The sequence below is a fragment of the Balaenoptera borealis genome (genome assembly GCF_965194805.1).
Source record: "Balaenoptera borealis genome assembly, contig: HAP1_SCAFFOLD_2729, whole genome shotgun sequence".
In the NCBI taxonomy this organism is placed as follows: Eukaryota; Metazoa; Chordata; class Mammalia; order Artiodactyla; family Balaenopteridae; genus Balaenoptera; species Balaenoptera borealis.
This window is the reverse complement of record NW_028121658.1, coordinates 1-23,352: the sequence shown is the minus strand read 5'-3', so window position 1 is coordinate 23,352 and position 23,352 is coordinate 1. Positions and strand designations below refer to the sequence as shown.

The 23,352-nt window shown below is 39.9% G+C and overlaps 1 long non-coding RNA gene across 1 annotated transcript; it reads right to left on the bottom strand.

Moving 5' to 3' along the window:
* Positions 1 to 3,326: 3,326 nt before the first annotated feature.
* LOC309621974 lies at positions 3,327 to 17,153 on the bottom strand. Its single transcript, XR_014240389.1, has 2 exons — positions 16,256 to 17,153; positions 3,327 to 6,058 (listed from the first exon to the last, which is right to left on the bottom strand). It is a non-coding gene; the product is annotated as an uncharacterized lncRNA (long non-coding RNA).
* Positions 17,154 to 23,352: the final 6,199 nt, after the last annotated feature.

Genomic DNA, 23,352 nt, shown 5'->3' with positions numbered 1-23,352 from the left:
TTTAATGTGTTGTTGGATTCTGTTTGCTAGTATTTTGTTGAGGATTTTTGCATCTATATTCATCAGTGATATTGGTCTGTAATTTTCTTTTTTTGTAGTGTCTTTGTCTGGTTTTGGTATCAGGGTGATGGTGGCCTCATAGAATGAGTTTGGGAGTGTTCCTTCCTCTGCAATTTTTTGGAAGAGTTTGAGAAGGATAGGTGTTAGCTCTTCTCTAAATGTTTGATAGAATTCACCTGTGAAGCCATCTGGTCCTGGACTTTTGTTTGTTGGAAGATTTTTAATCACAGTTTCAATTTCATTACTTGTGATTGGTCTGTTCATATTTTCTGTTTCTTCCTGGTTCAGTCTTGGAAGGTTATACCTTTCTAAAAATGTGTCCATTTCTTCCAGGTTGTCCATTTTATTGGCATAAAGTTGCTTGTAGTAGTCTCTTAGGATGCTTTGTATTTCTGCGGTGTCTGTTGTAACTTCTCCTTTTTCATTTCTGATTTTATTGATTTGAGTCCTCTCCCTCTTTTTCTTGATGAGTCTGGCTAATGGCTTATCAATTTTGTTTATCTTCTCAAAGAACCAACTTTTAGTTTTATTAATCTTTGCTATTGTTTTCCTTGTTTCTATTTCATTTATTTCTGCTCTGATCTTTATGATTTCTTTCCTTCTGCTAACTTTGGGTTTTGTTTGTTCTTCTTTCTCTAGTTTCTTTAGGTGTAAGGTTAGATTGTTTACTTGAGATTTTTCTTGTTTCTTGAGATAGGCTTGTATAGCTATAAACTTCCCTCTTAGAACTGCTTTTGCTGCATCCCATAGGTTTTGGGTCGTCGTGTTTTCATTGTCATTTGTCTCTAGGTATTTTTTGATTTCCTCTCTGATTTCTTCAGTGATCTCTTGGTTATTTAGTAACGTATTGTTTAGCCTCCATGTGTTTGTCTGTTTTACGTTTTTTTCCCGGTAATTCATTTCTAATCTCATAGCGTTGTGGTCCGAAAAGATGCTTGATATGATTTCAATTTTCTTAAATTTACTGAGGCTTGATTTGTGACCCAAGATGTGATCTATCCTGGAGAATGTTCCGTGCGCACTTGAGAAGAACGTGTAATCTGCTGTTTTTGGATGGAATGTCCTATAAATATCAATTAAATCTAACTGGTCTATTGTGTCATTTAAAGCTTCTGTTTCCTTATTCATTTTCATTTTGGATGATCTGTCCATTGGTGTAAGTGAGGTGTTAAAGTCCCCCACTATGATTGTGTTACTGTCGATCTCCTCTTTTATAGCTGTTAGCAGTTGCCTTATGTATTGAGGTGCTCCTATGTTGGGTGCATATATATTTATAATTGTTATATCTTCTTCTTGGATTGATCCCTTGATCATTATGTAGTGTCCTTCCTTGTCTCTTGTAACATTCTTTATTTTAAAGTCTATTTTATCTGATATGAGTATAGCTACTCGAGCTTTCTTTTGATTTCCATTTGCATGGAATATCTTTTTCCATCCCCTCACTTTCAGTCTGTATGTGTCCCTAGGTCTAAAGTGGGTCTCTTGTAGACAGCATATATATGGGTCTTGTTTTTGTATCCATTCAGCCAGTCTGTGTCTTTTGGTTGGGGCATTTAATCCATTCACGTTTAAGGTAATTATCGATATGTATGTTCCTATGACCATTTTCTTAATTGTTTGGGGTTTGTTTTTGTAGGTCCTTTTCTTCTCTTGTGTTTCCCACTTAGAGAAGTTCCTTTAGCATTTGTTGTAGAGCTGGTTTGGTGGTGCTGAATTCTCGTAGCTTTTGCTTGTCTGTAAAGCTTTTGATTTCTCCATCAAATCTAAATGAGATCCTTGCCGGGTAGAGTAATCTTGGTTGTAGGTTCTTCCCTTTCATCACTTTAAGTATATCATGCCACTCCCTTCTGGCTTGTAGAGTTTCTGCTGAGAAATCAGCTGTTAAGCTTATGGGAGTTCCCTTGTATGTTATTTGTCGTTGTTCCCTTGCTGCTTTCAATAATTTTTCTTTGTCTTTAATTTTTGCCAGTTTGATTACTATGTGTCTCGGCGTGTTTCTCCTTGGGTTTATCCTGTATGGGACTCTCTGCGCTTCCTGGACTTGGGTGGCTATTTCCTTTCCCATGTTAGGGAAGTTTTCGACTATAATCTCTTCAAATATTTTCTCTGGTCCTTTCTCTCTCTCTTCTCCTTCTGGGACCCCTATAATGCGAATGTTGTTGCGTTTAATGTTGTCCCAGAGGTCTCTCAGGCTGTCTTCATTTCTTTTCATTCTTTTTTCTTTATTCTGTTCCGCAGCAGTGAATTCCACCATTCTGTCTTCCAGGTCACTTATCCGTTCTTCTGCCTCAGTTATTCTGCTATTGATTCCTTCTAGTGTAGTTTTCATTTCAGTTATTGTATTGGTCATCTCTGTTTGTTTGTTCTTTAATTCTTCTAGGTCTTTGTTAATCATTTCTTGCATCTTCTCGATCTTTGCCTCCATTCTTATTCCGAGGTCCTGGATCATCTTCACTATCATTATTCTGAATTCTTTTTCTGGAAGGTTGCCTATCTCCACTTCATTTAGTTGTTTTTCTGGGGTTTTTTCTTGTTCCTTCATCTGGTACATAGCCCTCTGCCTTTTCATCTTGTCTATCTTTCTGTAACTGTGGTTTTTGGTCCACAGGCTGCAGGATTGTAGTTTTTCTTGCTTCTGCTGTCTGCCCTCTGGTGGTTGAGGCTATCTAAGAGGCTTGATGGGAGGCTCTGGTGGTGGGTAGAGCTGATTGTTGCTGTGGCGGTCAGAGCTCAGTAAAACTTTAATCCACTTGACTGTTGATGGGTGGGGCTGGGTTCCCTCCCTGTTGGTTGTTTTGCCTGAGGCAACCCAACACTGGAGCCTACCTGGGCTCTTTGGTGGGGTTAATGGCAGACTCTGGGAGGGCTCACGCCAAGGAGCACTTCCCAGAACCTCCGCTGCCAGTGTCCTTGTCCCCACGGTGAAACAGAGCCACCCCCCGCCTCTGCAGGAGACCCCCCAACACCAGCAGGTAGGTCTGGTTCAGTCTCCCCCAGGGTCACTGCTCCTTCCCCTGGGTCCCGATGCGCACACTACTTTGTGCGTGCCCTCCAATAGTGGGGTCTCTGTTTCCCCCAGTCCTGTAGAAGTCCTGCAATCAATTCCCACTAGGCTTCAACGTCTGATTCTCTAGGAATTCCTCCTCCCGTTGCAGGACCCCCAAGTTGGGAAGCCTGACGTGGGGCTCAGAACCTTCACTCCAGTGGGTGGACTTCTGTGGTATAAGTGTTCGCCAGTCTGTGAGTCACCCACCCAGCAGTTATGGGATTTGATTTTACTCTGATTGCGCCCCTCCTACCATCTCACTGTGGCTTCTCCTCTGTCCTTGGACGTGGGGTATCCTCCTTGGTGAAGTCCAGGGTCTTCCTGTCAGTGATTGTCCAGCAGCCAGTTGTGATTCTGGTGCTCTCGCAAGAGGGAGTGAGAACACGTCCTTCTACTCCGCCATCTTGGTTAATGCTCTGTTTGTTGACATTTTGCTGATGGTCATTCTGACTGGTGTGAGGTGATACCTTTGTGTAGATTGGATTTGCATGCGTCTCATAATTCCTTATGTTTTGCGTTTATCAATGTTCTTTTCATTTTTTTTTAAGATGGAGCTAAAGTTACAACTTCAAATTGCCTTCTTGAAAAATTTGCCACGTTTGGATTTTTTTGGCCATTCCCTACCCCAGGACATTTTTTGAGGGCATGAATCATTTACAGCCCTGCAGTCCTTGTGAATATTAGTGACCATTAGCAGTAGATTTAAAGCTGCTGTTTGAGGAAAAAGCCTTAGGGTGGCAGCATTTCTACGTTGCCAGCTCTGCTTGCTAGGGAAACAGAACCTTGCTGCAAGTTGTGCTTTTAGGTTGCAGATTAGAGTGGAATGTGCCAGGACAAACCCCCATAAGTTTTAGCCTCCGTAATTCTTGTCTGTGTCTTTAAGTTGTAGTTTTTATCAGAGCAAAATTGATTAAAAAATGTCTTTTTTTCTAGGTGTACAGAATCTTGTTCATTTACACATATACATATATCTATTGATCTTCGGGTCCTTTCCCATGTAGGTTGTTACAGAGTGTTGAGTAGACCACTCTTGGTATTCCATAGGTCTTTGGGGATTATATATTTTATATGTATTAATATATGTGTGTTAACCCCAATATCCTAATTTATCCATTCCTCACACGTTTTCTTTGGCTTAACCATAAGTTTGTCTTCTCAATCCGAGATTGCCTTTCTCTAGGAAATATGTTCATTTTTATGAATTTTCAGATACCATAAGGGACATCATAGGGCATCTGTCTTTCACATTCTGACTTACTTCACGTTGTGTGATTATCTCTAGGCTCATCTGTGGTGCTGCATATGCCATTCTTTTATTTTTTTTGTGACTGATACTCCAATCTGTCCACATACCACTTCTTCTTTGTCCATTCATCTGATTATGGACCTTTTTTTTGCTTCCATGTCTTGGCAATTTCAATATTGCTGCAGTGCCATTTGCCTGCCTCTGTCTTTCCGATTCTTGTGGTCTTAGGTTATAGGCCAAAAAGGTGCCCTGCAGCATCATATGGTAGCTTAATTTTTACCTTTTCAAGCAGCTCCATTCAGTTTTCGTTAGTGCTGTTACCACTTTACATTCCACCAGCAGCTAGAAGGTACAGAGTTCTCTAAAAGCCCTTCAGCATTTATAGTTTGTAGACTTTTTGCTGATGGTCATTGGACTGGTGTGAGCTGAAACCTTTTTGGAAGTTGGATTTGCATGTGGCTAATAATTCCTTATACTGAGCTTTAGGCATGTCCTTTCTTTCCTTTTCCTTTTTTATTTAAAGAGTGACTACAATTTCCCTCTTCATATTGACTTCTTGAAACATTTGTCATGTGTAGAATTTTCTTGCCTATTCCCTACCCCAGGGCATTTTTTGAGGACAGGTGTCATTTACAGCCCTGCAGTCCTTGTGACTATTAAGCAACCATTAGTACCTGGTTTAAAGCTGCTGTTGTGGGAAACAGCTACAAGGCGGCAGCATTATTACGTTCTCAACTCTTGTTACTGGGGCAACAGAGTCTTCCTGGAGGTAGTGTTCCAAGGTTGTAAATTACACTGGAATGTGCTGTGACAAGCCCCCAGAAATTTATGTCACCTTACTTATGTTTGTTTTTTAAATTTAAATTCTATTTCTTATCGGAGTAAATTTGATTAGAGTGTTGTGGTTTTCTGGCTGTACAGAATCTGCTCAATGATTCATACATATGTCTGTTCATCTTCGGATTCTGTTACCTTGTATGTTATTACAGAATGTTGAGTAGACCTCCCTTGGTATTTGGTAGGTGTTTTGTCATTATATATTTTATATGTATTGGTGACTATATAATTCATATAGTTTAGGTACATGTAGCATACATTAGTATATGTATGTTAGCCCCATAGTCCTAATTTATCCATCCTCCCACCTTTCATTTTGGCTAACCATTAGTTTGTTTTATAAGTCTGTGATTGTCTTTTTCTGTGGAAATATGTTCATTGGTAGCAATCGTAGGATAACATGTATAAATGATATCATAGTATATTTGTCATTCCCTCTTGACTTACTTAACCTAATATGATAATTTCTAGGCTCATTTGTAGTCCTGAAAACGGCATTGTTCATTTTTTTCCCAAGTCTACTATTCCATTCTGTCCATATACCACTTTTTCTTTGTCCATTCATCTGTTTATGGAACTTTTTTTTGCTTCCATGTCTTGGCTATTTCAGTATTGCTGCAGTGCACATTTGCCTGCCTCTGTCTTTCCGATTCTGGTGGTCTTAGGTTATAGGCCCAAAAGGTGCCCTGCTGCATTATATGGTAGCTCAATTTTTACCTTTTAAAGCAGCTCCATTCAGTTTCCGTGAGTGCTGTTACCACTTTACATCCCACCAGCAGCTAGAAGGATGACAGTTCTCTAAAACCCCTTCAGCATTTATAGTTGGTAGACTTTTTGCTGATGGTCATTTGACTGGTGTGAGCTGAAACCTTTTTCACGTTGCCTTTGCATGTGGCTAATAATTCCTTATACTGAGCTTTAGGCATATCCTTTTTCTTCTTTTCCCTTTTTTTTAAAGAGTGATTACAACTTCCTTCTTCCTATTGACTTCTTGAAAAATTTGTCATGTGTTGAATTTTCTTGCCTATTCCCTATCGCAGGGCATTTTTTTTTTAAATTTTATTTATTTATTTATGACTGTGTTGGGTCTTCATTTCTGTGCGAGGGCTTTCTCTAGTTGCGGCAAGTGGGGGCCACTCTTCATCGCGTTGCGCGGGCCTCTCACTATCGTGGCCTCTCCCGATGCGGAGCACAGGCTCCAGACGCGCAGGCTCAGCAATTGTGGCTCACGGGCTCAGTCGCTCCGCGGCATGTGGGATCTTCCCAGACCAGGGCTCGAACCCGTGTCCCCTGCGTTGGCAGGCAGATTCTCAACCACTGCGCCACCAGGGAAGCCCCCCAGGGCATTTTTTGAGGACAGGTGTCATTTACAGCCCTGCAGTCCTTGTGACTATTAAGCAACCATTAGCACTTGGTTTAAAGCTGCTGTTGTGGGATACAGCCACAAGGCAGCAGCATTATTACGTTCTCAGCCCTTGTTACTAGTGCAAAAGAATCTTCCTGGAGGTAGAGTTCCAAGGTTGTATATTAGAGTGGATTGTGCTGGGAAAGGCCCCCAGAACTTTATGTCTCCTTACTTATGTTTGCTTTTTAAATTTAATTTCTATTTCTTATCGGAGTAAACTTGATTAGAGTGTTGCGGTTTTCTGGCTGTACAGAATCTGCTCAATGATTCATACATATGTCTGTTCATCTTCAGGTCCTGTTACCATGTATGTTAATACAGAATGTTGAGTAGACCTCCCTTGGTATTTGGTAGGTTTTTGTCATTATATATTTTATATGTATTGGTGACTATATAATTCATATGGTTTATATGTTATATGTTTATATACATTTAACATACATTAGTATATGTATGTTAGCCCCATAGTCCTAATTTACCCATCCTCCCACCTTTCATTTTGGCTAAGCATTTGTTTGTTTTATAAGTCTGTGAGTGTCTGTTTCTGTGGAAATATGTTCATTGGTAGCAATCTTAGGATAACATGTATACATGATATCATAGGATATTTGTCATACCCTTTTTACTTACTTAATGTTATATGATTATTTCTAGGCTCATCTGTAGTCCTGAAAACGGCATTGTTAATTTTTTTCCCGAGGCTACTATTCCACTCGGTATGTATACCACTTCTTCTTTGTCCATTTATCTTTGATGGACATTTTGTTTGCTTCCATGTCTTGGCTATTGTAAATACTGCTGCAATACACGATTTTCCATCCCGTGTCTTTTTGATTCTGGCTTTCACAGGTGACAGGCCCAATTGTGGGCCTTCCGGATCATATGGTGAGTCAATTTTTACCTTTAAACGTGCTGCCATTTTGTTCCTATTATTGGCCGTTATCAGTTTACATCCCACTTAGACCGAGAGGTTACGCTATTCTCCACAACTTCTTCAGCATCTATTGTTTGTTGACTTTTTGCTGATGGTCATTCTGACTGGTGTGACGTGATACCTTTGTGTAGATTGGATTTGCCTGCGTGTAATAATTCCTGATGTTTTGCATTTATCAATGTGCTTTTCATTTTTTTTAAGATAGAGCTAATGTTACAACTTCAAATTGCCTTCTTGAAAAATTTGCCGCGTTTGGATTTTTTTGCCCTTTCCCTACCCCAGGACATTTTTTGAGGGCATGAGTCATTTACAGCCCTGCAGTCCTTGTGAATATTAGTGACCATTAGCAATAGATTTAAAGCTGCTGTTTCAGAAAACGGCCTTAGTGTGGCAGCATCTCTACGTTGCCAACTCTGCTTGCTAGGGAAACAGAACCTTGCTGCAAGTTGTGCTTTTAGGTTGCAGATTAGAGTGGAATGTGCCAGGACAAACCCCCATAAGTTTTAGCCTCCGTAATTCTTGTTTGTGTCTTTAAGTTGTAGTTTTTATCAGAGCAAATTTGATTGAAAAATGTCTTTTTTTTCTAGGTGTACAGAATCTTGTTCATTTACAGATATACATATATCTATTGATCTTTGGGTCCTTTTCCATGTACGTTGTTACAGAGTGTTGAGTAGACCACTTTTGGTATTCCATAGGTCTTTTGGGATTATATATTTTATATGTATTAGTATATGTGTGTTAACCCCAATATCCTAATTTATCCATTCCTCACACCTTTTCTTTGGCTTAACCATAAGTTTGTCTTCTCAGTCTGAGATTGCCTTTCTCTATGGAAATATGTTCATTTTTATGAATTTTCAGATAACATAACGGACCTCATAGGGCATTTGTCTTTCGCATTCTGACTTACTTCACGCTGTGTGATTATCTCTAGGCTCCTCTGTGGTGCTGCATATGCCATTCTTTTATTTTTACTCGTGACTGAGATTCCATTCTGTCCATATACCCCTTCTTCTTTGACCATTCATCTTATTATGGACCTGTTTTTTGCTTCCATGTCTTGGCTATTTCAGTATTGCTGCAGTGCACATTTGCCTGTCGCTGTCTTTCCGATTCTGGTCGTCTTAGGTTATAGGCCCAAAAGGTGCCCTGCCGTATCATATGTAGCTCAGTTTTAACCTTTTAAAGCAGCTCCATTCAGTTTTTGTTAGTGCTGTTACCACTTTACATCCCACCAGCAACTAGAAGGTACACAGTTCTGTAAAACCCCTTCAGAATTTATAGTTTTTAGACTTTTTGCTGATGGTGATTTGACTGGTGTGAGCTGAAACCTTTTTTTTTTAAACATCTTTATTGAAGTATAATTGCTTTACAATGGTGTGTTAGTTTCTGCTTTATAACAAAGTGAATCAGTTATTCATATACATATGTTCCCATATCTCTTCCCTCTTGCATCTCCCTCCCTCCCACCCTCCCCATCCCACCCCTCTAGGTGGTCACACAGCACCGAGCTGATCTGCCTGTGCTATGCGGCTGCTTCCCACTAGCTATCTATTTTACATTTGGTAGTGTATATATGTCCATGACACTCTCTCACCCTGTCACATCTCACCCGTCCCCTTCCCCATATCCTCAAGTCCATTCTCTAGTAGGTCTGTGCGTTTATTCCCGTCTTGCCACTAAGTTCTTCATGGCCTTTTTTTCCCCTTAGATTCCATATATATGTGTTAGCATACTGTATTTGTTTTTCTCTTTCTGACTTACTTCACTCTGTATGACAGACTCTAACTCCATCCACCTCATTACAAATACCTCCATTTCATTTCTTTTTATGTCTGAGTAATATTCCATTGTACATATGTGCCACATCTTCTTTATCCATTCATCCGATGATGGACACTTAGCTTGCTTCCATGTCCTGGCTATTGTAAATAGAGCTGCAATGAACATTTTGGTCCATGACTCTTTTGGAACTATGGTTTTCTCAGGGTATATCCCCAGTAGTGGGATTGCTGGCTCGTATGGTAGTTCTATTTGTAGTTTTTTAAGGAACCTCCCTACTGTTCTCCATAGTGGCTGTATCAATTTACATTCCCACCAACAGTGCAAGAGTGTTCCCTTTCCTCCACACCCTCTCCAGCATTTATTGTTTCTAGATTTTTTGATGATGGCCATTCTGACCGGTGTGAGATGATATCTCATTGTAGTTTTGATTTGCATTTCTCTAGTGATTAATGATGTTGAGCATTCCTTCATGTGTCTGTTGACAATCTGTGTATCTTCTTTGGAGAAATGTCTATTTAGGTCTTCTGCCCATTTTTGGATTGGGTTTTTCGTTTTTTTTGTTATTGAGCTGCATGAGCTGCTTGTAAATCTTGGAGATTAATCCTTTGTCAGTTGCTTCATTTGCAAATATTTTCTCCCATTCTGAGGGTTGTCTGTTGGTCTTGTTTATGGTTTTCTTTGCTGTGCAAAAGCTTTTAAGTTTCATTAGGTCCCATTTGTTTGTGTTTTTATTTCCATTTCTCTAGGAGCTGGGTCAAAAAGAATCTTGCTGTGATTTATGTCATAGAGTGTTCTGCCTATGTTTTCCTCTAAGAGTTTGATAGTGTCTGGCCTTACACTTAGGTATTTAATCCATTTTGAGTTTATTTTTGTGTATGGTGTCAGGAAGTGTTCTAATTTCATACTTTTACATGTATCTGTCCAATTTTCCCAGCACCACTTATTGAAGAGGCTGTCTTTTCTCCACTGTATATGCTTGCCTCCTTTATCAAAGATAAGGTGACCATATGTGCGTGGGTTTATCTCTGGGCTTTCTATCCTGTTCCATTGATCTATATTTCTGTTTTTGTGCCAGTACCAAACTGTCTCGATTACTGTAGCTTTGTAATATCGTCTGAAGTCAGGGAGCCTGATTCCTCCAGCTCCATTTTTATCCCTCAAGACTGCTTTGGCTATTCAGGGTCTTTTGTGTCTCCATACAAATTTTAAGATGATTTGTTCTAGCTCCGTAAAAAATGCCATTGGTAATTTGATAGGGATTGCATTGAATCTGTAGATTGCTTTGGGTAGTAGACTCATTTTCACAATGTTGATTCTTCCAATCCAAGAACATGGTATATCTCTCCATCTATTTGTATCATCCTTAATTTCTTTCACCAGTGTCTTATAATTTTCTGCATACAGGTCTTTTGTCTCCTTAGGTAGGTTTATTCCTAGATATTTTATTCTTTTTGTTGCAGTGGTAAACGGGAGTGTTTTTTTAATTTCACTTTCAGATTTTTCATCATTAATGTATAGAAATGCAAGAGATTTCTGTGCATTAATTTTGTATCCTGCTACTTCCCCAAATTCATTGATTAGCTCTAGGAGTTTTCTGGTAGCAGCTTTAGGATTCTCTATGTATAGTATCATGTCATCTGCAAACAGTGACAGCTTTACTTCTTCTTTTCCGATTTGGATTCCTTTTATTTCTTTTTCTTCTCTGATTGCTGTGGCTAACACTTCCAAAACTATGTTGAATAATAGTGGTGAGAGTGGGCAACCTTGTTTTGTTACTGATCTTAGTGGAAATGGTTTCAGTTTTTCACCATTGAGGACAATGTTGGCTGTGGGTTTGTCATATATGGCCTTTATTATGTTGAGGAAAGTTCCCTCTATGCCTACTTTCTGCAGGGCTTTTATCATAAATGGGTGTTGAATTTTGTCGAAAGCTTTCTCTGCATCTATTGAGATGATCATATGGTTTTTCTCCTTCAGTTTGTTAATATGATGTATCACGTTGATTGATTTGCGTATATTGAAGAATCCTTGCATTCCTGGAATAAACCCCACTTGATCATGGTGTATAATCCTTTTAATGTGCTGTTGGATTCTGTTTGCTAGTATCTTGTTGAGGATTTTTGCATCTATGTTCATCAGTGATATTGGCCTGTAGTTTTCTTTCTTTGTGACATCTTTGTCTGGTTTTGGTATCAGGGTGATGGTGGCCTCATAGAATGAGTTTGGGAGTGTTCCTCCCTCTGCAATTTTTTGGTAGAGCTTGAGAAGGATGGGTGTTAGCTCTTCTCTAAAAGTTTGATAGAATTCACCTGTGAAGCCATCTGGTCCTGGGCTTTTGTTTGTTGGAAGGTTTTTAATCACAGTTTCAATTTCAGTGCTTGTGATTGGTCTGTTGATATTTTCTATTTCTTCCTGTTTCAGTCTCAGCAGGTTGTGCATTTCTAAGAATCTGTCCATTTCTTCCAGGTTGTCCATTTTATTGGCATAGAGTTGCTTGTAGTAATCTCTCATGATCGTATGTATTTCTGCAGTGTCAGTGGTTACTTCTCCTTTTTCATTTCTAATTCTATTGATTTGAGTCTTCTCCCTTTTTCTCTTGATGAGTCTGGCTAATGGTTTATCAACTTTGTTTATCTTCTCAAAGAACCAGCTTTTAGTTTCATTGATTTTTGCTATTGTTTCCTTCATTTCTTTTTCATTTATTTCTGATCTGATCTTTATGATTTCTTTCCTTCTGCTAGCTTTGGGGTTTTTTTGTTCTTCTTTCTCTAATTGCTTCAGGTGCAAGGTTAGGTTGTTTATTCGAGATGTTTCCTGTTTCTTGAGGTAGGCTTGTATTGCTATAAACTTCCCTCTTAGCACTGCTTTTGCTGCGTCCCATAGGTTTTGGGTCGTCGTGTCTCCATTGTCATTTGTTTCTAGGTATTTTTTGATTTCCCCTTTGATTTCTTCAGTGATCACTTCGTTATTAAGTAGTGTATTGTGTAGCTTCCATGTGTTTGTATTTTTTACAGATCTTTTCCTGTAATTGATATCTAGTCTCATAGCGTTGTGGTTGGAAAAGATACTTGATACGATTTCAATTTTCTTAAGTTTACCAAGGCTTGATTTGTGACCCAAGATATGATCTATCCTGGAGAATATTCCATGAGCACTTGAGAAAAATGTGTATTCTGTTGTTTTTGGGTGGAATGTCCTATAAATATCAATTAAGTCCATCTTGTTTAATGTATCATTTAAAGCTTGTGTCTCCTTATTTATTTTCATTTTGGATGATCTGTCCATTGGTGAAAGTGGGGTGTTAAAGTCCCCTCCTATGATTGTGTTGCTGTCGATTTCCCCTTTTATGGCTGTTAGTATTTGCCTTATGTATTGAGGTGCTCCTATGTTGGGTGCATAAACATTTACAATTGTTATACCTTCCTCTTGGATCGATCCCTTGATCATTATATAGTGTCCTTCTTTGTCTCTTGTAATAGTCTTTATTTTAAAGTCTATTTTGTCTGATATGAGAATTGCTACTCCAGCTTTCTTTTGATTTCCATTTGCATGGAATATCTTTTTCCATCCCCTCACTTTCAGTCTGTATGTGTCTCTAGGTCTGAAGTGGGTCTCTTGTAGACAGCATATATATGGGTCTTGTTTTTGTATCCATTCAGCCAGTCTGTGTCTTTTGGTGGGAGCATTTAATCCATTTACATTTAAGGTAATTATCGATATGTATGTTCCTATTCCCATTTTCTTAAATGTTTTGGGTTTGTTATTGTAGGTGTTTTCCTTCTCTTGTGTTTCTTGCCTAGAGAAGTTCCTTTAGCATTTGTTGTAAAGCTGGTTTGGTGGTGCTGAACTCTCTCAGCTTTTGCTTGTCTGTAAAGGTTTTAATTTCTCCATCAAATCTGGATGAGATCCTTGCTGGGTAGATTAATCTTGGTTGTAGGTTTTTCTCCTTCATCACTTTAAGTATATCCTGCCACTCCCTTCTGGCTTGCAGAGTTTCTGCTGAAAGATCAGCTGTTAACCTTATGGGGATTCCCTTGTGTGTTATTTATTGTTTTTCCCTTGCTGCTTTTAATATGTTTTCTTTATATTTAATTTTTGACAGTTTGATTAATATATATCTTGGCGTGTTTCTCCATGGATTTATCCTGTATGGGACTCTCTGTGCTTCCAGGACTTGATTAACTATTTCCTTTCCCACATTAAGGAAGTTTTCAACTATAATCTCTTCAAATATTTTCTCAGTCCCTTTCTTTTTCTCTTCTTCTTCTGGGACCCCTATAATTCGAATGTTGGTGTGTTTAATGTTGTCCCAGAGGTCTCTGAGAGTGTCCTCAGTTCTTTTCATTCTTTTTTCTTTATCCTGCTCTGCAGTAGTTATTTCCACCATTTTATCTTCCAGGTCACTTATCCGTTCTTCTGCCTCAGTTATTCTGCTATTGATCCTACCTAGAGTATTTTTAATTTCATTTATTGTGTTTTTCATCATTGCTTGGTTCCCCTTTAGTTCTTCTACATCCTTGTTAAATGTTTCTTGCATTTTGTCTATTCTATTTCCAAGATTTTGGATCATCCTTACTATCATTATTCTGAATTCTTTTTCAGGTAGACTACCTATTTCCTCTTCATTTGTTAGGTCTGGTGTGTTTTGACCCTGCTCCTTCATCTGCTGTGTGTTTTTCTGTTGCCTCATTCTGCTTATCTTACTGTGTTTGGGGTCTCCTTTTCACAGGCTGCAGGTTCGTAGTTCCCGTTGTTTTTGGTATCTGTCCCCAGTGGCTAAGGTTGGTTCAGTGGGTTGTGTAGGCTTCCTGGTGGAGGTAACTAGTGCCTGTGTTCTGGTGGATGAGGCTGGATCTTGTCTTTCTGGTGGGCACGTCCACGTCTGGTGGTGTATTTTGGGGTGTCTGTGGCCTTATTATGATTTTAGGCAGCCTCTCTGCTAATGGATGGGGCTGTGTTCCTGTCTTGCTAGTTGTTTGGCATAGGGTGTCCAGCCCTGTAGCTTGCTGGTCGTTGAGTGAAGCTGGGTCTTGATGTTGAGATGGAGATCTCTGAGAGATTTTTGCCGTTTGGTATTACGTGGAGCTGGGAGGTCTCTTGTGGACCAGTGTCCTGAAGTTGGCTCCCCCACCTCAGAGGCACAGCCCTGATGCCTGGCTGGAGCACCAAGAGCCTTTCATCCACACGGCTCAGAGTAAAAGGGAGAAAAAATAGAAAGAAAGAGGATAAAATATAGTGAAGTAAAATAAAGCTATTATAAAGCAAAGCTATACAGACAAAATCTCACCCAGAAGTATATACATATACACTCACAAAAAAAGGAAAAGGGGAAAAATTAATATATCCTGCTCCCAAAGTCCACCTCCTGAATTTGGGATGATTCATTGTCTATTCAGGTATTCAACAGATGCAGGCACATCAAGTTGTTCGTGGAGTTTTAATCCGCTGCTTCTGAGGCTGCTGGGAGAGATTTCCCTTTCTCTTCTTTGTTCGCACAGCTCCCGGGGTTCAGCTCTGGATTTCGACCCGCCTCTGCGTGTAGGTCGCCTGAGGGCGTCTGTTCCCCGTCCAGACAGAACGGGGTTAAAGGAGCAGCTGCTTCGGGGGCTCTGGCTCACTCAGGCCGGGGTGAGGGAGCGGTACGGAGGAGGCGGGGTGAGACTGTGGTGGCAGAGGCCGGAGTGACGTTGCAGCAGCCTGAGACGCGCCGTGCGTTCTCCCGGGGAAGTTGTCCCCGGATCACGGGAGCCTGGCCGTGGCGGGCTGCACAGGCTCCTGGGAGGGGCGGTGTGGAGACTGACCTGTGCTCGCACACAGGCTTTTTGGTGGCGGCAGCAGCAGACTTAGCGTCTCATGCCCGTCTCTGGGGCCCGCGCTGATCGCCGCGGCTCGCGCCCGTCTCTGGAGTTCATTTAGGTGGCGCTCTGAATCCCCTCTCCTTGCACGCCGCGAAACAAAGAGGCAAGAAAAAGTCTCTTGCCTCTTCGGCAGCTGCAGACTTTTTCCCGGACTCCCTCCTGGCCAGCTGTGGTGCGCTAACCCCTTCAGGCTGTGTTCACGCCGCCAACCCCAGTCCTCTCCCTGCAATCCGACTGAAGCCCGAGCCTCAGCTCCCAGCCCCCGCCTGCCCTGGCGGGCGAGCAGACAAGCCTCTCGGGCTGGTGAGTGCTGCTTGGCGCTGATCTTCTGTGCTGGAATCTCTCTGCTTTTCCCTCTGCGCCCCTGTTGCTGTGGGGTCCACGCTGATAGCCGTGGCTCGCGCCCGTCTCTGGAGCTCGTTTAGGTGGCGCTCTGAATACCCTCTCCTCGTGCACCAGGAAACAAAGAGGGAAGAAAAAGTCTCTTGCCTCTTCGGCAGCTGCAGACTTTTTCCTGGACTCCCTCCCGGCTAGCTGTGGTGCGCTAACCCCTTCAGGCTGTGTTCACGCTGCCAACCCCAGTCCTCTCCCTGCGATCCGACCAAAGCCCGAGCCTCAGCTCCCATCCCCTGCCCACCATGGCGGGTGAGCAGACAAGACTCTCTGGCTGGTGAGTGCTGCTCGGAGCCGAGCCTCTGTGCGGGAGTCTCTCTGCTTTGCCCTCCGCACCCCTGTGGCTGCACTCTCCTCCGTGGCTCTGAAGCTTCCCTCCTCTGCCACCCACAGTCTCTGAACACGAAGGGGCTTCCTAGTGCGTGGAAACCTTTCCTCCTTCATGGCACCCTCCCACTGGTGCAGGTCCCGTCCCTATTCTTTTGGCTCTGTTATTTCTTTTTTCTTTTGCCCTACCCAAGTCCGTAGGGAGTTTCTTGCCTTTTAGGAGGTCTGACGTTTTCTGCCAGCGTTCAGTGAGTGTTCTGTAGGAGCAGTTCCACGTGTAGATGTATTTCTAATGTATCTGTGGGAAGGAAGGTGATCTCCGCATCTTAATCTTCTGCCATCTTCTTTACCTCTCTGAAACATTTTTGGAGGTTGGATTTGCATGTGGCTAATAATTCCTTATACTGAGCATTAGGCATGTCCTTTTTTTTCTTTTCCTTCTTTTTTTAAAGAGTGAGTACAACTTCTCTCTTCATATTGACTTCTTGAAAAATTTGTCATGTGTTGAATTTTCTTGCCTATTCCCTAACCCAGGGCATTTTTTGAGGGCAGGTGACATTTACAGCCCTGCACTCCTTGTGACTATTAAGCAACCATTAGCATTGGGTTTAAAGCTGCTGTTGTGTGAAACAGCCACAAGGGGGCAGCATTATTATGTTCTCAATTCTTGTTACTAGGGCAACAGAGTCTTCCTGGAGGTAGTATTCTGAGGTTGTAAATTAGAGTGGAATGTGCTGGGACAATCCCCCAATAGTTTATGTCTCCTTACTTAGGTTTGTTTTTAAAATTTAATTTCTATTTCTTATCAGAGTAAATTTGATTAGAGTGTTGTGATTGGCTGTACAGAATCTGCTCAATGTTTCATACATATGTCTGTTCATCTTCGGATCCTGTTACCGTGTATGTTATTACAGAACGTTGAGTAAACCTCCCTTGGTATTTGGTAGGTGTTTTGTCATTATATATTTTATATGTATTGGTGACTATATAATTCATATAGTTTATATGTTATATGTTTATATACATTTAACATATATTAGTATATGTATGTTAGCCCCATAGTCTTAATTTATCCATCCTCCCACCTTTCATTTTGCCTAACCATTAGTTTGTTTTATAAGTCTGTGAGTGTCTTTTTCTGTGGAAATATGTTCATTGGTAGCAATCTTAGGATAACATGTATAAATGATATCATAGGATATTTGTCATTCCCTTTTGACTTACGTAACCTAATATGATTATTTCTAGGCTCATCTGTAGTTCTGAAAACGGCATTGTTCATTTTTCTCCCGAGGCTACTATTCCGTTCGGTACGTGTACCACTTCTTCTTTGTCCATTTATCTGTTGATGGACATTTTGTTTGCTTCCATGTGATGGCTATTGTAAATACTACTGCAATACACGATTTTCCATCCCGTGTCTCTTAGATTCTGGCTTTCTCAGGTGACAGGCCCTATAGTGGGCCTTCCGGATCATATGGTGACTCAATTTTTCCTTTAAACGCACTGCCATTCTGTTCCTATTATTGCCTGTTACCGGTTTACATCCCAGTTAGACCGAGAGGTTACGCTATTCTCCACAACTTCTTCAACATCTATTGTTTGTTGACTTTTTGCTGATGGTCATTCTGACTGGTTTGACCTGATACCTTCCTGTAGATTGGATTTGCATGTGTCTAATAATTCCTGATGTTCTGCGTTTATCAATGTCCTTTTCATGTTTTTTAAGATTGAGCTAAACTTACAACTTCAAATTGCCTTTTTGAAAAATTTGCCGCATTTGGATTTTTTTGGCCATTCCCTACGCCAGGACATTTTTTGAGGGCATGAGTCATTTACAGCCCTGTGAATATTAGTGATCATTAGCAGTAGATTGAAAGCTGCTGTTTGTGGAAACGGCCTTAGGGTGGCAACATTTCTAGGTTGCCAACTCCGCTTGCTAGGGAAACAGGACTTTGCTGCAAGTTGTGCTTTTAGGTTGCAACTTAGAGTGGAATGTGGCCAGACAAACCCCCATAAGTTTTAGCCACCTTAATTCTTGTTTGTGTCTTTAAGTTGTAGTTTTTATCAGAGCAAATTTGATTGAAAAATGTCTTTTGTTCTAGGTGTACAGAATATTGTTCATTTAGACATATACATATATCTATTGATCTTTGGGTCCTTTTCGATGTAGGTTATTACAGAGTGTTGAGTAGACCACTCTTGGTATTCCATAGGTCTTTGGGGATTAAATAGTTTATATGTATTAGTATAAGTGTGTTAACCCCAATATCCTAATTTATCCATTCCTCACACCTTTTCTTTGGCTTAACCGTAAGTTTGTCTTCTCAATCTGAGATTGCCTTTCTCTATGGAAATATGTTCATTTTTATGAATTTTCAGATAACATAAGTGATATCATAGGGCATTTGTAAGTTTAGCTCAATCTTAAAAAAATGAAAAGGACATTGAAAAATGCAAAACATCAGGAAATATTAGACGCATGCAAATCCAATCTACACAAAGGTATCATCTCACAGCAGTCAGAATGACCATCAACAAAATGTCAACAAACAATACATGTTGAAGAAGTTGTGGAGATTAGCGTAAATTCTCGGTCTAACTGGGAGGTATACTGGTAACAGCCAATAATAGGAACAGAATGGCAGTGCGTTTAAAGGTAAAAACTGAGTCACCATATGATCCGGAAGGCCCACTATTGGGACTGTCACATGTGGGAGCCAGAATCAAAGAGACAGGGGATGAAAAATCGTGTATTGCAGCAGTATTTACAATAGCCAAGACATGGAAGGAAACAAAATGTCCATCAACAAATAAATGGACAAAGAAGAAGTGGTATACACACCGAATGGAATAGTAGCCTCGGGGAAAAAATGAACAATGCCGTTTTCAGGACTACAGATGAGCCTAGAAATAATCATATAAGGTTAAGTAACTCAAAAGGGTATGACAAATATCCTATGATATCATTTATACATGTTATCCTAAGATTGCTACCAATGAACATATTTCCACAAAAAAAGACACTCACAGACTTATGAAATAAACTAATGGTTAGCCAAAATGAAAGGTGGGAGGATGGGTAAATTAGGACTATGGGGTTAACATACATATACTAATGTATGTTAAATGTATATAAACATAAAACAGATAAACTATATAAATTATATAATCACCAATACCTTTAAAATATACATTCTGTAACCACATACATGGTAACAAGATCCGAAGATGAACAGATATAGGTATGAATCATTGAGCAGATTCTGTACAGCCAGACAATCAAAACACTCTAATCAAATTTACTCCGATAAGAAATAGAAATTAAATTTAAAAACAAACATAAGTAAGGAGACATAAACTTCTGGGGGCTTGTCCCAGCACATTCCACTCTAATTTACAACCTCGGAACACGACCTCCAGGAAGACTCTGTTGCCCAAGTAACAAGAGTTGAGGACGTAATAATGCTGCCGCCTTGTGGCTGTTTTCCACAAACGCAGCTTTAAACCCAGTGCCAATGGTTGCTTATATAGTCACAAGGACTGCAGGGCTGTAAATGAGACACGCCCTCAACAATGCCCTGGGGTAGGGACTAGGAAAGAAAATTCAACACATGAGAAATTTTTCAAGAAGTCAATAAGAGGAGGGAAGTTGTACTCACTCTTTAAAAAAAGGAAAAGAAAAGAAAGGACATGCCTAAAGCTCAGTATAAGGAATTATTAGCCACATGCAAATTCAAATTCAAAAAGGTTTCAGCTCACACCAGTCATTTCCATCAGCAAAAAGTCTACAAACTATAAATGCTGAAGGGGTTTTAGAGAACTGTGTACCTTCTAGCTGCTGGTGGGATGTAAACTGGTAACAGCACTAACACAAACTGAATGGAGCTGCTTGAAAAGGTAAAAATTGAGCTACCATATGATGCGGCAGGGCACCTTTTGGGCCTATAACTTAAGACCACCAGAATCGGAAAGACAGATGCAGGCAAATGTGCACTGCAACAATATTGAAATACGAAGACATGGAAGGAAAAAAAAAGTCCATAAACAGATGAATGGACAAAGAAGAAGAGGTATATGGACAGAATGGAAGAGTAGCCTGAGGAAAAAAATGAACAATGCCGTTTTCAGGACTACAGTTGAGCCTAGAAATAATCATATAAGGTTAAGTAAGTCAAAAGGGTATGACAATAATCCTATGATATCATTCATACATGTTATCCTAAGATTGCTACCAATGAACATATTTCCACAGAAAAAGACACTCACAGACTTATCAAATAAACTAATGGTTAGCCAAAATGAAAGGTGGGAGGATGGGTAAATTAGGACTATGGGGTTAACATACATATACTAATGTTATGTTAAATGTATATAAACATAAAACAGATAAACTATATGAATTATATAATGACCAATACCTTTAAAATATACATTCTGTAATCACATACATGGTAACAGGATCCGAAGATGAACAGACATATGTAGGAATCTTTGAGCAGATTCTGTACAGCCAGACAATCAAAACACTCTAATCAAATTTACTCTGATAAGAAATAGAAATTAAATTTAAAAAACAAACATAAGTAAGGTGACATAAACTTCTGGGGGCTTGTCCCAGCACATTCCACTCTAATTTACAACCTTGGAACACTACCTCCAGGAAGACTCTATTGCTGTAGTAACAAGAGTTGAGAACGTAATAATGCTGCCGCCTTGTGGCTGTTTCCCACAACAGCAGTTTTAAACCCAGTGCTAATGGTTGCTTAATAGTCACAACGACTGCAGGGGTCTAAATGACACCTGCCCTCAAAAATTGCCCTGGGGTAGGGAATAGGCAAGAAAATTCAACACATGAGAAATTTTTTAAGAAGTCAATATGAAGAGGGAAGTTGTATTCACTCTTTAACAAAAAAAGGAAAAGAAGAAAAAGGATATGCCTAAAGCTCAGTATAAGGAATTATTAGCAACATGCGTATCCAACCTCCAAAAAGGTTTCAGCTCACACCAGTCAAATGGCCATCAGCAAAAATCTACAAACTATAAATGCTGAAGGGGTTTTAGAGAACTGTGTAACTCCTAGATGCTGGTGGGATGTAAAGTGGTAACAGCACTAACAAAAACTGAATGGAGCTGCTTTACAAGGTAAAAATTGAGCTACCATATGATGCGAAAGGGTACCTTTTGAGCCTATAAACTAAGACCACCAGAATCAGAAAGACAGAGGCAGGCAAATGTGCACTGCAGCAATACTAAAATAGCCAAGACATGGAAGCAAAAAAAGGTCCATAAACAAATGAATGGACAAAGAAGAAGTGGTATATAGACAGAATGGAATAGTAGCCTCGGGAAAAAAATGAACAATGCCGTTTTCAGGACTACAATTGAGCCTAGAAATAATCATATAACGTTAAGTAAGTAAAAAGGGTATGACAAATATCCTGTGATATCATTTATACATGTTATCCTAAGATTGCTACCAATGAACATATTTCCACAGAAAAAGACACTCACAGACTTATCAAATAAACTAATGGTTAGCCAAAATGAAAGGTGGGAGGATGGGTAAGTTAGGACTATGGGGTTAACATACATATACTAATGTATGTTAAATGTGCATAAACATATAACAGATAAACTTTATGAATTATATAATCACGAATACCTTTAAAATATACATTCTGTGATCACATACATGGTAACAGGATCCGAAGATGAACAGACATATGTAGGAATCATTAAGCAGATTCTGTACAGCCAGACAATCAAAACACTCGAATCAAATTTACCCCGATAAGAAATAGAAATTATATTTAAAAAACAAACATAAGTAAGGAGACATAAACTTCTGGGGGCTTGTCCCAGCACATTCCACTCTAATTTACCACCTCGGAACACGACCTACAGGAAGACTCTGTTGCACTACTAACAAGAGTTGAGAACGTAATAATGCTGCCGCCTTGTGGCTGTTTCCCACAACAGCAGCTTTAAACCCAGTGCTAATGGTTGCTTATATAGTCACAAGGACTGCAGGGCTGTAAATGACACACGCCCTCAAAAATGCCCCGGGGTAGGGAATAGGCAAGAAAATTCAACACATGAGAATTTTTTCAAGAAGTCAATCAGAGGAGGGAAGTTGTACTCACTCTTTAAAAAAAAAGGAAAACAAAAAAAGGACATGCCTAAAGCTCAGTATAAGGAATTATTAGCCACATGCAAATTCAAAGTCAAAAAGGGTGCAGCTCACACCGGTCATGACCATCAGCAAAAAGTCTACAAACGATAAATGCTGAAGGGGTTTTAGAGAACTGTGTACTTTCTAGCTGCTGGTGGGATGTAAAGTGGTAACAGCACTAACGCAAACTGAATCGAGCTGCTTGAAGAGGTAAAAATTGAGCTACCATATGATGCGGCAGGGCACCTTTGGGCCTATAACCTAAGACCACCAGAATCGGAAAGACAGATGCAGGCAAATGTGCACTGAAACAATATTGAAATAGCCAAGACATGGAAGGAAAAAAAATGTCCATAAACAGATGAATGGACAAAGACGAAGTGCTAAATGTACCCTATGGAATAGTAGCTTCGCGAAAAAAATGAACAATGCCGTTTTTACGACTACAGTGGAGCCTAGAAATAATCATATAAGGTTAAGTAAGTCAAAAGGGTATGACAAATATCCTATGATATCATTTATACATGTTATCCTAAGATTGCTACCAATGAACATATTTCCACACAAAAAGACACTCACAGACTTATCAAATAAACTAATGGTTACCCAAAATGAAAGGTGGGAGGATGGGTAAATTAGGACTATGGGGTTAACATACATATACTAATGTATGTTAAATGTATATAAACATATAACACATAAACTATATGAATTATATAATCACCAAGACTTTAAAATATACATTTTGTAATCACATACATGGTAACAGGATCCGAAGATGAACAGACATATGTAGGAATCATTAAGCAGATTCTGTACAGCCAGACAATCAAAACACTCCAATCAAATTTACCCCGATAAGAAATAGAAATTATATTTAAAAAACAAACATAAGTAAGGAGACATAAACTTCTGGGGGCATGTTCAAGCACATTCCACTCTAATTTACAACCTCGGAACCCTACCTCCAGGAAGACTCTGTTGCCAAAGTCACAAGAGTTGAGAACGTAATAATGCTGCCGCCTTGTGGCTGTTTCCCACAAGAGCAACTTTAAACCCAGTGCCAATGGTTGCTTATATAGTCACAAGGACTGCAGGGCTGTAAATGACACAGGCCCTCAAAACATCCCCTGGCGTAGGGAATAGGCAAGAAAATTCAAGACCTGAGAAATTTTTCAAGAAATCAATAAGAGGAGGGAAGTTGTACTCACTCTTTAAAAAAAAGGAAAAGAAAAAAACGACATGCGTAAAGCTCAGTATAAGGAATTATTAGCCACATGCAA